Source organism: Phyllostomus hastatus, unplaced genomic scaffold (assembly GCF_019186645.2).
Source record: "Phyllostomus hastatus isolate PE091 unplaced genomic scaffold, TTU_PhHast_1.1 phas_scaffold_317, whole genome shotgun sequence".
Taxonomy (NCBI): domain Eukaryota; kingdom Metazoa; phylum Chordata; class Mammalia; order Chiroptera; family Phyllostomidae; genus Phyllostomus; species Phyllostomus hastatus.
In genome coordinates, this window is record NW_025334023.1 from 6617698 (window position 1) to 6631484 (window position 13787).

At 45.1% G+C, this 13787-nt stretch overlaps 1 protein-coding gene across 2 annotated transcripts in view; it reads right to left on the minus strand.

The window, feature by feature from the left end:
- The window catches only part of TENM4 (teneurin transmembrane protein 4), a 737235-nt gene that overhangs the window by 27676 nt on the left and 695772 nt on the right, over nucleotides 1–13787 (minus strand). The gene's annotated exons all lie outside the window — the stretch shown is intronic.

Here is a 13787-nt window from a genome sequence, read left to right on the forward strand (position 1 = left end):
GCTGCCAATAGTTCTGACTGCCACTCACACTCAGGCTTGCAGCGTGAGTTCATCCACATATGTCTCCCCCCTGTGCTCTGGGTTTCCCCACTGGACTTTTTTTTCCTGCTTTGCTTTTACTACTGGGGTAAAGCGCACCCTTGGGCCCCTGAGGGTTTTAACAATGGTGAAATGAAAGGCCCAGAAGTTCAGCTCTGTCCTGGGTCTTCTGTGATTCCTTTCGCTGGGCCTGGCTTCCTGTGGATTTCTGGGTCCTGCAGCTTCTATGGTTTCAGGTGAGGCTTGACAAGTGGGACTAGGTAGGCCTTTTGCTGAGTAACTTTCTGCCAAAGGTCAGCTTCGGGTGCTGCATGTACTCTGCCACCTGCCAGTTCTTTCTTTCTTTCTTTCCCTGTGCCTGGTACTGAGCATGGCAACCTCTACACTGAATGGTGCAAGTCCCTGGCATGGTTTGCCACAGAGGAGGTGTTGTATCTTACATGTTATCTTGGTAAAGGTCTTTTGAATGACTCACCCTAGGCTTTGACCCATGACTAACTCTGAGGGAGGGGCCAAGGGGCTTTGGGGAAGCTGAATTTCTGCTGCTGAGGCATGAGGAAGGGAAATGGAAGTCCTTTCCTAGATGACAAGCAATGCACTGGTTTCTACCACGTATCTCGTGCCTGGGCTCGGAGGAGCAGGGCTGTGGGGCTGCTGTCATTGCTTCCCGCTCTCCCACAGGCAATTACTGATGGACCTGTGGAAACCTGTTTCCTGTCATGATTTCTCCTTTTTCTTCCTTAGCACTGAGTCCGATTCTTGTAAGAAGGGGTCAGTGTGGATTAGGGAAGGGAGATGGTATGGCCTGAGACCTGGACTGGAGTGTCAGAGTGTTACAGGGTGCAGCCTAGAGGGGGGACCCCAAATGGGCATTTAAAATGGGGTCCGGAACTTAAGGTGTCCAGGAGATTTTAAGATGTCTCCATCCCCCCCACCCAGGGTGTGGGTTGGGGGAAGGGACAAATGGAGCAAGGCCATTGAGATCTGTTTTGCATAGCAACAGCCTTGCAGCTACCCTCTGGCGTGGTCATTTAACATATCTATAGCCTTTGGCTGGTCGCTTAGATATGTTAAATAACTGTGATCATCTCTGAGCCAGGGGAATGGAAGTGACTTCCCCACCAACACGTGACTGGGGCAGACCCCCCAAGCTACAGCGCCTGCGTGGGAGCTTGGAGAAGATTGGCTCCAGGACATGGGGCCATGCCTGCCCAGACTCAAGATGGCAGCCCAGTAAAGCTGGAAGGATACGAGTTCCGGCATGTGAAGCCGAGTGTGGGAGGAGTCGGAAATGAGGCTGCAGAGGAAGATTGGCCGTGGGGATTTAAAACCCAGACTTGGCGGCCATTAGAAAAGAGAACCACGCGGCTTTGGCAGAGTGAGGACTCTCCCTTCCCACAGCCATAGGAAGGAGAACCACGCGGCTTTGACAGAGTGGAGACTCCTGCATCCCAGAGAGAACCGTGCTGCTTTAGGAGAGAGAAACACGCAGCTTTGGCAGAGTGGGGACTCTCCCTTCCCACAGCCATAGGAAGGAGAACCACGCGGCTTTGACAGAGTGGAGACTCCTGCATCCCAGAGAGAACCGTGCTGCTTTAGGAGAGAGAAACACGCAGCTTTGGCAGAGTGGGGACTCTCCCTTCCCGCAGCCATAGGAAAGAGAACCACGCGGCTTTGGCAGAGTGGGGACTCTCCCCTTCCCTCAGCCCTGAGAAAGAGAACCACGCGGCTTTGGCAGAGTGAGGACTCTCCCTTCCCGCAGCCATAGGAGAGAGAACCACGCGGCTTTGACGGAGTGGAGACTCCTGCATCCCAAAGAGAACCATGCTGCTTTGAGAGAGAGAGCCACACAGCTTTAGCAGAGTGGAGACTCCTGCAGCCCTGAAAGGGAGAACCACGAGGCCTCGACAGAGCGGGGACCCCTGCAGCTTTAGAAGGGGGAACCACCACCTGGTTTTAGCAGAGATCCTGGCGACTCAGCCGAGGTTGCCGGGAACCCAGGGAGGTCTCCCAGTTGAGAAGGAGGACTAACTAAGAACCAGAGGACTGTCTGAGCCATGGACTTCGTTTTCCTTCCCTGAGATACGGTACTCTGGACTGGGCAAAGGGGGAAGGAAGGAAGGACTGTGACTGTGTTTGTGGGTGTTTTAAAGGACTTAGGGATTTTTGATAAAGACATTAGGTCACTACTTTAAGTTTGTATAGCATTAAATAAACATTTCCTTTCCTTTTCACGAATCTCTGGCATTGAGAGATGTCTTTCCTCGGGCAGCGGACATAACGGACCCGGGGCCTTCTTTCAATAATAGTATATTGTCTCAGGCTCCCCTTGTTCTGTTCTGTAACAAGAGGTGCGGTGTGCCCCTTGGAGCTGGATGAGGAGTGGTCCTCAGAGACCGCTTCTGGGATCTTTGGATAAAGATCTGGAACGTTTATCCGAAGGCCCTTCTCACCTGCAGACTCCCTCAGAGCTCTGCTCCCTGTCACTCCCGGAGAGGCTGCTCTTCTTTTGGACCCTTTATGGCTGCTGGACGGTTTGCACAGGATGGAATTTCACTAAAATGTTTACAGTGGTAATCTCTTGGAAATAGATTTTAGTTGCTTATTTATAGATGTTTTATATCCCAAGATTTTCTATAATCGGCATGGTCATTTTCATTATCAGAAGTGTTGTCTGTCAGGAACCACCCTGCCTGGTTTCAGAAGCTGTAACCCCACCAAGGCTAAGGCTGAGGGCGTGACCTTTGGACTGTAAGCCACTAAGGAGACAAAGCTTACCTCCCTGGCAGGAGCGCCACTTCTGCTCCTTTTACTTCATCCATAACTGGCCCCCAATGCTTGGTCAGTTGGCCAAAGATGGGTAAGATTCCCCAATGGGGGAATGTCCTAAGACAGGCACGATCACATGGGAGGCCCCCAAGGAAGGACTTTGGGAGGTACAGCAAAAGGGGGTGATGGACCCTCACCCCTCAGCTTTGACAAAGCCTGAGTCCTCATTCTGTCTGCAAGAAGTCTCCTAATCTCTTGGCTGCCTTACTTCCCTTGCTCCACCTAAGCCTGAAACAATGAGAGAGGGCAGTGCAGCCCTGTGCTGAAAAGGGCGGGTTCCCCAGGCGATCAGGCCTAAGAAAGAATATGTAAAATCCTGTGAAAACTGCTTTGTTTTGAATGCTCTCAATTAAATGATAAGGGTCCAAACAAGAAATATGTTTGTTCCTCAAAGTTTTACAGCTCTTTAGCTATCAGACCCTGACTCAGAATAGGCCCTCAGAGTTCTTTGTTATCTATTGTCTGATCCTTACTGCCTGACAATGATTAATGAGCTTTACCTGTATTCCTGTGCAAATGAACCCAGTAAAAGCCCATTGAGGAAAAGGCTCCTGGTCCTTCTCCTTTGAGAGATTGGCCACCTTTCCTCCCCAAGCAGATCCTGTCTTGGTAGACTTATTCTCATCCGTGGAGGCCTGGGGGACCCTGCGGGTAGAGCCCCCCCCCCCATAGTTTTCACAGCACACAGGGAAGAAACTTGTGACCAAGGCCACCTTGGGGAAGAGGACCTCTTAAATGACTGGCATTTATAGAAGAGTCTCATTGTAGGGCACCAGCCAATGTCAATGCCCATGCCTCTCCAGTAAAAGGGGATGCCCAAAGTCAAGATTCCTGAAACTGGCTCTGTCCCAGTCGTCTGAACTGCATCTGTGGTCCACAAGTAAGCTGAGCCATGTCAGACCCCGAGTCATCTTCTGAATCCAGGAAGATCTATTTTTATCCAACAATTTCATGGGGTGGATGCTGACTGAGTCTGGTTCTTTCAACACCTGTTATCCATGTACATACTCTTTATTAATGAGACTAACTTACTCAAACTATCTAAGTTCCTGACCTAACTGGATAAAAAGCATTTCATTATATCATGAAGAATACTTAAAAAGGAGATTTAGAGTCTTATAAGTAAGAATTGATAGAGAGATTATTGATTAGGGGTCAGATGTCACTTCGATACTACTTCTAACAAGGCCTTGTTCAAATGCCATCTCATAAAACAACAACAAAAAAACACCCCTCCCTGGTCTCTCTTGTGAGATGCTGGCACAGTTCTCTCACAGAATGTGTTCCCCTCATTGAATAGCCGATGGCCCTGGCTGGGTTGCTCAGTTGGTTGCAGTGCCACCCCATATACCAAAAGGTTGTGGGTTCCATTCCTGATCAGGGCACATACCTAGGTTAGGGACACAATACCTGGTTCTGGAGCATATGGGAAGCAACTGATCAGTTTCTTTCTCACATAGATTGCTCGCTCTGAAATCAATGAACATATCCTCTGGTGAGGATTAAAAAAATAGCCGATGTACAAGTTGTCTCCTGATTAAACCTGGGAGTGCTTGAGTCAGAACTGGGCTGTGGAGTCAGCCAGCCAGCCAGGCTGGGAATTTGGATTCCACCACTTGCCAGCAAAGGGACTGTGGAAGGTTGGCTCTCAGTTCATCTCTGCTTCCTCAGCATTGGAACAGGCACAGAGAAGACAAGCAGGGAATGTTGGCTGAACAAATAAATTAGTATCTGATTGGATGAGCGGGGCCTCTTTCCTGCTCTTTTGGAGAACAGAGACCATGATTCACCCACATGCTGCCTCCTGTAGGACCTTACAGAGGCCTGACACACAGGAGGCACATAATGAACATCTGCTGAACACACAAATACGGAAACAACTGCTTCCACTAAATGGTACTTGAGCAATCTCCCTAGGTATCTCCCTTGAGCTTTCCTCCCCACAGACAGAAGGAGGCTTTGCATATAAAGGCAGATAATTGTAATTATTATTGAAGATAGCCTGTAATACATAATTAAATTGAGCCTGAAGACAATACAATGAAAAGGACCCATGCTTTTAAGATCTGGTTTTCATTTTATACAAGATGGCTGAAAAACAGTAATTTCCACTCATACTGTCCATTAGAAGGACTAGACATCTTAATTAAGTGAACACCAAATAGAATAGCCAATCCATTCACTGTGGTGCCTTCCAGAGCTTGGGAAATGCCACAGGATTGCTCTGTGGCAGGATCAATGCTTGTGATTATCCCATCAGAACGCTGTTGCTTCTGCCTCTGCTGGGAAGGACTGGAGCCGCCCGTCCTCGAGACCTTGGACACCTGTGCCTTGTGGTCCTCTCTGCGGAGGCATTTTTCTTCCTGCTGCAGAGATGCTAAGAGAAGGGGGCCGCTGCCGACCCAACAAGGGGCACGGGGACAGTTCTCTGCACTCTTGGAGTCCACCCTGGCCCCACGATTGGGTGATTCCTGGACAATGGTTTAGTTACATTTGTCATGGCTTTACCTAAAGTACTGGTGAATATTCTTTCTTTCTAACTAAGGAGTGAAGGAGTGTGGTGGTGGGGAAAGGTCCTTGGGGCCAGATGGTCTAGGCTTTGAACCCAGGCTCCACACTTGCCAGCAACATGACTCGAGGATGGTCATGTGGTTCTGTTCTCCTGCTAAACCCGCACCACAACCTGCACCACAAATGATATATTTCAGGCAGGTTATAAAACCTGAGCTCTGGGAGCTTCTATTTTCTCCTCTATAAAAGGAGGATAATAATACCTATCTTAGACAGAATTGTGAAGCTCAAACAAGGCAACAGAATTAAAATGAAATGAAAATGCTTCCTAGGGCCTGCAGGACCCAGTGAGGTTTCTTTCACTAGACTGTCAGCCCTGGAGGGAAACAACTCTGTGTGGTCTTCCCAGCAGCTCTGATGTATCCCCAGACTTAGAAGAATACCTGGCATGTGCTCCACAACGTGAATGAATGTTGGTGGAAAGATCTGCTCCTTCCTGCCTCTCTTTACAGTTTCACTTTGAACCCTATTCCTCTGTGCTTCCTGCATTCCATTCCATCTGCTCTGCTCTGCAAACATGCCAAGGTCCAGTGAGGCTTGGGGTGCTCTCTCTCACTGTTTCCCTTGGTGGGAATGCTCTTCCCTCCAATCTTGGTATGGCTACCTCCTTTCATTATTCATGTTTTAATTCAAAAATTATCCCTCCAGGCCTTTCCTGATCACCCTTTCTGAAATAGGCCTTCCATCTCTGTAATCTTATCTTATTTTATTGTCTTCATTATACTTATTATATTGTTTGTGTGTTTACTTATTTGTTGTCTGTCTGTGCCCCAGAGTATATAAGTTCCATAAAGAGAGGGGCCTTGTCTACACTCTCAGTGCCGAGAGGAATATCCAGCATATAAAATGTACTCAATACATATATTTTTTTGTGAATGAATAAATAAATAGTAGATACTTATTTTTTTTTTAAAGATGTGGGCTGAGAATAACTAAGAACCTCACCCATTTAACTCCCTGCTTCTATATGAGGAATGGAATTTCACTGACATTCATAGAGTACCATTTAGGTACCAAGCACCATGCTCATAATCATCTTCTGAGGTAGGCATTACTATCGTCATTTTGCAATTGGTGAAGCTGAAGTTCAGAAAGGAGAAGTAACTTGCCTAAGATCACACAGCTAGCAGAGGGATATAGATTCCAAGTCAGGGTGTGTTCTTTCATCAGGCTTCCCATAAAAATGATGCTGTTTCAAATCTAAACCTTTGTGCTTATCACTGTGTTAAAGAAAAGAATGTGTTTGGAAGTCTCAGTCAAGAAGATTGACAGTTTTCTCTTCAAGATGCTCTGCTTTGATGCCACTGAAACTGGCTCTTCGGTGATGGCAGCCCTGCATGGGGGTGTGATGGAGATGGCCAGTGGACGGGCTTTTTATTATTTCCTTCCACTGACTTTTCTTCACTTCCTTTCCCCAGAGCATCTTTGGAGCACAGGGAAAGAAGGCATATAAAAGATTTATATAGTTGCTGTGAACTTGGCTCTCAGAAGAGGACCACTAAAGGGTATCTTCACACACACTGCAAAGCTTTCTTCTTCACACTCAATACTTCACATCTCAAACCTCTTAACTCTGTGCAGCTATGGAGGAAAATGTCAAATTGCCTCTCAGATACCAACTTTTGTTGATTGGGACTTTTTGGTTTGGAAAAAGAAAATATTTCACTTTTATGACTTTCATCCATGATTGTTTCAAACACCACCATCACCAACAAGAAGAATATAGCCCATGCACGTGAGGCTATAGTTCCTTTGGTTTCAGGTCACTATAATAGATGGCATCACTGCATTATTAATTTCTTCAAAACTGTATCAAAGCCAGGATACTTTTTGGCCTGCAATAAAAACTTATACTTGCTGCTCACCTCCCATAGAATTAAGTCCCAGTAGTGAATTCTAGCCTTCAGGATTTCTAGGATCTGGCTCATGCCACACTGGAGGTCTTCTCTCTCGCTGATGATGTAGTTGAGGCAGTGCATGTGGTAGAAAGTGCATTTGGTTGAAAGGACTCAGGCTGATCTGGGATTGAATCCTGGCTCTGACACTTATGCACACAGTGTTACAGAGCCAGTACATGTCTGTGCCACTTATTCTCTGTTCTCCCCTCAGATCCATTCTGTGCCCAGAACAGCTGATTTTCACAGACTACACCACTGGGGTGCTTTTGCTGGCTTGCTTCTGGTTGGACTCAGCCAATGGTAGGCACTGGCACAAGAGATTGGGGGTTGAGAGAAGTTCTTTCTCCCATCTCCTTCAGTACCATATGTCTAATAGTGGCTGCATCTGTCTGCAATTACAGTTTTTACCAGACAGTTTCTCCTTCATGGTTATAGCTCCTGATGGGATTCAGTAACAATATCCTATTCCTTCCCTGCTTTGCCCTTTAGCCTGATGGTTGATCATGGCTTTTCACTATTTTTATTTCCTGAGTGTCTCACCATCCTTTCCTGGTTCCCGCTTTCCCCCACTGCCTATACTTCTATAACATTTTGAAAAATATTTTTGCTGGGTATAGAATTCTGGGTTGACATTCCCTCCCCTCCCTGCCGCCCCAGCACTCTGTCTTTTAGCTTGCATGGTTTCTGATGAGAAGTTGACTGTAATTCTTATCTTTGTTCTTCTGTATAAAATGCCTTTTGATTTTCTTCTTCTTTTGTATCCAGCAGTTTGAACATATGCCTCAAAGGGTGTGTGTGTGTGTGTGTGTGTGTGTGTGTTTATTCTGCTTGGTATTTTCTGAGCTTTTTGGGTCTGTGGTTGGTGTCTGTTTTTACTTATGGATAGTTCTTGGTCATTAAATCCTCAAGTATTTTCTTCTTCTGCCTTATTCCTTCTCTCTTCTCCTGGAGTTCCGACTACATGTGGAGCAGAACAGCTGATGTTATCCCCCGGATCTTGGATAACCAGGTCTGTATTTTTTTCACTTTTTTTCCTCTTTATATTGCAGTGTAGGTAATTTCTTTTTTGTTTTTGAAGACTGCACTTTTATTTTAATAATTTGATCTCACTTCCACAGTTTCATTTCACCTTGGTAGTATGTATTTCTCTTTTAGTATTGGACTGAAGAACCACCTCAAGACTTTTAGTAGGACCTTTAATGATTTGCCACTTTGCTCATACAACAGTAGTCATAATTTCAAGTTTATTATGAAAATAGGTCCAGAGTTTACTTGAACTATAATTATAATTAAACACATTTTTATTTATTTATTTTTAGAGAGAGGAGAAGTGAGGAAGAAAGAGGGGGAAAGAAACATTGATTGGTTGGTTCCCTCTTGTACACACCTTGATTGGGACCAAATATACAACCCAGACATGTGCCCTGATGGGGAATCAAACCAGCGACCTTTCACTTTGTGGGATGATGACCAACCAACTGAGCCACACCGGTCAGGTACTTGAACTATAATTATAATTTTGAATGTTGTTTAAAAGTGGGTGCTATATTATTACATGTGAACTACATCTCAATAAAAGCTGTTACAAAACAAAGAGAAATAGGTCCTGTATGTAGGTAATCTTGACCATTTGGAACTTGTATCACTGTAAGCAGATATCCAAAAAGAAGCCTCCATTCAAATGACTTGAATTATATATAAATAGGGACTAAAAATACTTCTGTTAAATCTAAAGTGAACCTGAAGTAGTCTTTTGATAGCCAGGGCAATTTGTTCAGTCTAATTGTCCAACATCAGGATTACAGTTTGAGAAACTGGGTGATTTTATTGCCCCCTCATCTTCCTCAGCTGTGTCGAGTCTACGATGAGCCCATCACAGGCACTGCTTGCCTCTGTGACTGTGTTTTTCATTCTAGCACTTCCATTTTATTCTCTTACAGTTTCCACTTCTCTGCTGAAATTATCCACCTGATCTTATATGTTATTCACCTTTTCCATTATAAGCTGTAACATAATTATAGTTACTTTAAAATCCCGGAAAGAAAATTTAACCTCTGTGTCATAACGGAGTGTGGTTCTGATGATTCCTTTGTTTCTTGGGAGTATCTTGCCTTTTTGGTCGGGGGGCATTTTTGTATGTTCTGTCGACAGTATCACTTCTTGTGTAGCACAGTAGAAACTGGGGTAACATGTTTCATGCCTGAGGATGGATATGAACTACTTCAGTTAGGGTTTGGACTGGCTTTGAAGATTATTGTTTCTGTGGCTAAACTCTGTTCATTACAGGCTTTAAAATTCCTCTAACCACCATGTGTTTAGGGTGTAAAACTATTTTTTCCCCTCACTGTTGACTCCATCCTCAGCTTTAGGTTCCCTGTTTGTGCTGCTCACCAGAGATGGTTTCTTCCCATGCTCTCGTCCCTATCTTACCTCCTTCCCAATTCTGTTCTGCTTTTTGTTGTTGTGTTTAGCTTCTCAGCTAGTGGTAAGGGTTCATGAGCTGGACAGAGTTCTCTATTGCTCTGAGTGAGCCTCAGTCATATGTACCCACGTGTCCCTAGTCTCAGGAGTGTGGCCTCTTCAGTGCTCCTGCCCCTTTTCAGGCTGTAATTCTTGGCCCATTTCAGAGGACTCCCCACCCCAGGAGGTTCTAAAGTGTTTTACTCCCTCATTCATCTGTAATGGGTTTCCACCAGTACCCAAGTAGGACAGTGTTAGTTGCCCTTCGCACCACCGATTAAGGCTTTTGTTTCATGTAGGAGTAAGGTGAGAAGAGCCTGGGTGGAGCAGGTAGACATTTGTGCCCCCCCTTCAGTGCCTGCTGCACACCTTCCCCAGGTGTTCTACAAGGGACACTTTCTTAAATCTTTCCCTACTCTTTTTTGAGAGCATAGCTGGTGGTGTTTGAAGAGGAAAGTTCTGAAGAGAATGTGGGTTCTCCCAATTTCTGCACCCTCCAAATGCTTCATCTCTCTTGTCAGCACACACTTAGCCTTTATAAATTTGCTAACCACCCTAGCCAAACTCTTCTTACTGCAAACTGGTTACCCTTACCCAGGTAAGCTAGCTCTGTGTCTTTCTCTTCAGGAGTCTGTTTCCCCTTGGATTTGGTCAGTTTATTACCCTGTGACCTCAGAGAAGGAATTCAGGGAAAACTCATGAATTTGCCATTCGTCTGGTTTATTTTCTTTGTAAGGTTAGAAACATGTTCTTTACAGCTCTTACATCCTCAGCAAACCCCAGCAGCCCATGCTCTTCATTTGAACCTTTTGAGTTGAATTTTAAATCCTGCCGGGAGCACTGACAGTGCTGAAGCTGGGATTTGAATCTGGTATTTTTTTAACTACATCATATTTTTTCTTCCCTTCTTTATCTCATTCCCCTCCTGAATTTATACTTCATTCACAAAATATTTACTGAGCACCAACAGGTGGCAAGCCCTAAGCTTATTAGTTAGGGTCTCGGAGTAGTGAGTGTGAGGATAACTGCAAAAGGGGCTGTCACAGGCTGCCAGAGCCACTTCTCCTACCGAACTCGGGGAAACGGATCACTCACATCTGCTCCGCAAGCCACATGTGGAACCTGCCTCATGCTTATCTGGTCCTTTTCTTAGCCATCAAACACCATCTGCCCAGGAGCTCAAGTCTCAAATTAATGATGCCACACACTGGAGATGAAAGTTGCATTACAGATTCCTTAGAAGTTTTCTACCGGCAGATCTGTGGGCTGAGGGAAGGAAACAAACCTTGATGCCCCAGGACTGTGAACTCTTTAAGTGAAGTTGCTCTGAAGTGTGTGATGTTTATGTTACATGTATTATTTAATCTGTTGAGAGATCAATAAAGCCAACTTAAAATTTGTTTCAGTAATGGCCCATGTCACAGGCAAGCTTGGGCTGACTTTTTAAAAACAGATATTTGAGCATTTGGGTTGGAATCCACTAAGCTGCCTCATGGAGCTAAAAGTAGAAAATCCACTGGAACAATGGTGCATTGGAATGACCTGTCCAAATCTATGTTAAGAAACACCATAATAGTATCACACCTTTACTTCTTAGGAGCTTCATAGTTTGCAAAGTATTTTTACGTTAAGTATTTATTTAGTTTTCTTTTGATCTGCACAATGGCCCTGAAATAGGGTACACAGCAGACTGCCTGGTTGAGACTTGGTCTGGAAGCCAGCCAGCCTGCCCGTGAGCTGCACGGCTATCACCCAGAGGAAGGGGCTGCCTGGTACCCTCACTCTGTTCACAGTCGAGCTGAGCCATTTTTCCTTGACCCACCCTGCTTGTCTTTCCCCAGCCCATACTGGACATTCTCGGGTGCCTGGCCCTTTCCTAGTTCTGATCCCTGAGATGTGACACTTGATTCTGCTCTTCGGGTCTCACCTCTAATTCCCCACCTACTCCAATTACAACTTTTGTCTTTGATTAGTTTACTTACAGCTGCCTCCCTCCCCCCCATAACATCTTTCATAACCAGACAACACTTCCGCAATTATTGGTACTGCCACTAATACTGCTTGAAAAAAAATTAACAACAATAATGACAGTAGCTATATTTGAATATTATGATGTGTAAGAAATTGAGTTTTCCATATTTCTTCTCTTTGAAATTCTGAACCTCAGACTATCCCTATGGAACAGATACTATTTTTATCCCTGTCATACAGATAAGTCACAGAGAACCGAGGGTGAACCCAGTCAGTGCAGCTGAAAGAACACAGATTTGTGTGCTGGCTCTGCCATGCGCTCCCAACCGTTTTAGACACACAGGTCCCCCAGCCTCTCTGTGCCTCAGTCTGTTCATCTGTAAGAAATGTGGATGGCAATTTCTGCCGTCTGAGGCTGCTGGAAAGATTAAATGGGAAACAGCCTGGCCCCCCAAAAGTGAGTTTCTATTTTTATTTTAGGGCTGTTATCTTCCACTCCTGGGTAATGCTATTTAGTGGATACTTTGGAATTCCGAATACAATTTTATAAAAAGCAACTGTACTAGCTTTTCCTTCCTAATAAAATATCCCCTCTGGCTGTATATTTCAGGCAGGGAGGGGAAATGGGACCCTATCTGGTGGGGCTGCAAGAAACGGTCTTAGACTTCAGGTTGGGAGAGAGAGTGGTGGCTGTGGAGATGGGTGAGCGTGCTGTGCGGGGTTGGAGGGTGACCTGGGAAGCTGACTGAGCGCACCAACTTGCTCTGACAAAGAGACCCCTGTATCAGCTAAATAATGTATAAGAGACTTCCATGGGGCAATGGGGGAAAATTGAATTATTTAGCATATTTCCATTTCAGTGAGTTAATCAAGATAATTGCTGTTTTCCTGGATCTTTGTCTTTTCTTTATAATTAACAAGGCCCTTGTTTGGAGAAAGGAATTCAGTCAGTGAACTTTGTACAAATTGCTGTGACATTTTTTGGTGCAAATTGTATTTAAAAGTCTATTAAAGATCCTTTTCCTTTAGATTCTAGGGCTCTGAGAAACTGATGCTTGATCAAGCTGAAGAAGAGTTCATGGTTCAGAGACTCAGGTTCATCTGGGATTAGCAAACAGCAGCAGGCAGCAGGGCAGGGCTGGGAGAGCAGGAGCCCTGGCATCAGCCCGACTGGGCATGCCCCTGATCCTGCTGTGTTCTCGCTGTGCAGCTGTGGGCAGATGAGCCTCCCTGAGCCCCATTTCAGTCTCTGTAAAACGGATAATATCGCCCATTTTCCGGAGCTGCTGTGAGGATTAAATGCAATAATGTGGCCCCTAGCCCACAGCTGATGCACAACAAGGCTAATTCCTCCCCACCTTCTGCATACTTGTCTACTGGCCACGTGTTCAACTGTCTTGGTTTTTTGGAATATGGCTAAGAACTCGAAAAGAAGCTTAAAATTGAACTAGAAGAGATATTACAAAGTCCATTGATTAAACCAGCTCTTAAAGGAACAACACCTCACATACCTTTGATTTTGAATAGGATTGGAATAAACTGAACTCTGGTTCTTGGACCACACCACTGAAGAATCCCTGTCCTGGATGAAGAGAAGGGAAGTGAGCTACTGGTGGGGGTCAAGGGGGGGTGCCCCTGCAGAAACAAATAGTGGCACAATAGGGCCATGCTGAGGAAGGAAGCAGTAGAACTACGCCACTTAGACACAGGAGCTAGTAAAAGAAAGTTTAGAATCATTCTGGGCAGGGTTGAAGGGTTCTGTAGCCTCACTGCCTCACTTTCTTGAAGCTATCTTCATATTATAGCAAAATATGCAATAATTGTGGGTGTTCCTTATCAATGACCTTGACTCATAAAAAGTTTTATTATATCTGTATAATGTGTTTGAGAAGGGAGGCACATAGAGCACTTCATAAGTTCCATGCAAAATGGTTCAAGTAAAAAAATGTTACACTTGAAGATCTGAGCTTCAAATATGTGGACAATTCATCCACATGGAACTGTCCCTTCTCCCATGGC